We start from the raw sequence: 2571 nt of genomic DNA, 5'->3' as shown, positions 1-2571 counted from the left end.
TTTGTGAAATGTGCTTCAGAAGAATATAGTTGTTGAGAAAATAGTTGAAATTCTTTATTGATTAAAGTAGGATTATATACCACAATATCCTCTTTGTTTTTAATAGAGACAATATCTGCTTTCTGATCATTAATATGGATTTTCCAAGACAAGACAAAACTTGGATGGTTTCCATTCAAGTATTCGATTTGTCTTGCTCTGTGAACCAAAAACTCCACTTTTTGGATGAGTAGAGAATTCAAATCAGCCTTAACTTTCCCTAACTCTTTTCCCCTCTCTAGGTCATAATTATTTTGTTGTTCAGTTATTAATGATAATTACCCATTCTCGAGCCTTGATAATTCTTGAAGATGGGCTTTGTTACATGCTAAGGCGAATGCTATTTTTTTTATTGTGGATAAAACCTTTAACTGCATCCCATAAATATCTCACATCTGGGACAGTATTCTTGTTACTACTAATGAAAATGCCAAAGCCTGCTTTAAATTGTTCACAGAACAGTGGATCCTGCAATAATGTTAATTAAACTTCTACCTTAAAGCACACTTTAGACGATTTTCAAATATAAATTCATACAAATTTGCATGTTACATGCATCTTTTATGAAAGAAAATGTCAGAATTGTAGCCAGTGCTAGTGGCTTTCTGTCACTTTTTAATTGACCTCACAGACATTGCAATTGGCTCTGCTGGTATAATGTTACAGTAAGTTACAGATAACATATTATTCTTTTTTTCACTATTTCTGCTTTTCCCTTACATTTTTTTTTTGTTTTTTCTATTTTTGTAACTTTTGATTAGCTGTTTGATCGTATTGTCTCCTTTCGCCCTTAACAAGGAGTCTCGGCAGAGTGCAGACATAAAGGAGCCCTCCCCGTTTTCCAGGTGCAAGAGCAACAAGACAATATACAGGTAACAGTAAAGATAACGTAACACAACATTGCTATGGCAGTTTCAGTGTGCGATTTTTTTTAAATTGCAAAATAGTTTGCCGTGTAATGTTTGTTTGGTGAAATTTATCTCAAATAGAGGTGAGCAATGCAGTTATCTTCGATAACTACCTTAGAGCAATGATTACCCTATATTCATATGTTCAGGTAAACATACTACATACTGTACTGTTTATTTGACCTCCTATCACTAATTTATATGTTTGACAGGATGTAGGCAAAGGAAGTGTCAAAGAGGACTACAATGAGCATGTCATGAAGATCATTGTCCATGGAAGTACAACACAAGAAGGCCCCACTCATCCTGACGTGTTCATCATTACTGAGTGAACTAGGTTCTTCATGATTGTAGAGGTGTGGTAAACACTTGCCTTCTGCTCATATATCTGAACCATTTTGTTTTACTGACAGCTCTAAGTAAATACTTATTAACTATGGTAGGTAGCTATTTGAAACTGGTCTTGGATCTTCCTTAACATCTACATGTTTTTATATTTTATTATGCTAGTGTTTTTCAAATGGGGGTGTCTAAGCACTAGGGCCTCGCTGATCTGATATTTAGTGAAAGGTTAGTTGGTGTGAAGCAGTACCCTCAACACCTCAAGGACTTTCATGGTGAAAAACTCAATATGGACCCCTTTTTTTTTACACAGTGGAGGTTTTATCCAACCTGAATTGAAGTTGATCATTGTAAATACATTTCAGAACTGATACAAGGGATCATTACAGAATTGAACTGTCCTTTGTACAATATGTTGATTCATTCTGATAGACTGAGCTTTTAAGAGAAAACATCACTGTAAAAGTCATTTTGGCACTTGATTTTATTTGGTTGGCAACAGAGGCTGATTAATGTGCAGTGTCTTATCTGTTAACGCAACTGACTCATTATGTTACAAACACTGTAAGCAGTTTCAGAACTCTTGCACCAGTAATGGAGAACATTTTAATAAAAAGTTGCTATTTATAAAGTGTCTGTTATGTCACATGTACTATTCCTATATCAGAACAGTTTTGTTGGGAAAAAAAAGTAAAAATTAATACTGCACAAATTAAAAGTAGAACCAGTGCTGTAAAAGGTAGTATCAGTAATATATAAATGTTACTCACATAATGCAGAAATAAAAACTAGGTCCAGCCAGTTAGAAAAACTGTTTTTTAAAGCATTTTCAAGTATATGCAGTCGTAGTCTGAGTAAAATTTTCTGATGTAGAACGAATAAATTTACTTATGAAAACAGAAATTTGATAGTAAACTTTACTATTATTAAGTAAGTATTAGTAGTAGTAAGTATTTCTTGGTTAAACTTAATGTTTATTGGTATGTAGACTTTATACCAAATATCCTCTGAATATTGAATGAATATTAATCATATTTTGTTCATCTATGAATGAAATGAAATGACAAAAATCAGATGCATGCATATGCATGTCAATGATGCTTAACCCCAAATTAACTTTCCATTTATACAACCTTACTAATTCCGCCTTGATTCATATGTACATGTTAGATTTTAAGAAAGACATCTCTTTTAACAAAGAGAAAGAGAGTCAAAACAACTTGTCTCAGTATTTAAAGGACCAGTGTGTAAGATTTAGTAGCATCTAGCAGTGAGGTTGCAC

At 33.3% G+C, this 2571-nt stretch overlaps 1 long non-coding RNA gene across 1 annotated transcript; it reads left to right on the top strand.

Moving 5' to 3' along the window:
- Positions 1 to 833: 833 nt before the first annotated feature.
- On the top strand, positions 834 to 1916 carry LOC121899269. Its single transcript, XR_006096665.1, has 2 exons — positions 834 to 911; positions 1160 to 1916. It is a non-coding gene; the product is annotated as an uncharacterized LOC121899269 (long non-coding RNA).
- The last annotated feature ends 655 nt before the right edge of the window (positions 1917 to 2571 follow it).

This window comes from Thunnus maccoyii, chromosome 6 (genome assembly GCF_910596095.1).
Source record: "Thunnus maccoyii chromosome 6, fThuMac1.1, whole genome shotgun sequence".
Classification (NCBI taxonomy): Eukaryota; Metazoa; Chordata; class Actinopteri; order Scombriformes; family Scombridae; genus Thunnus; species Thunnus maccoyii.
This window is presented reverse-complemented; position numbering and strand designations above follow the sequence as displayed.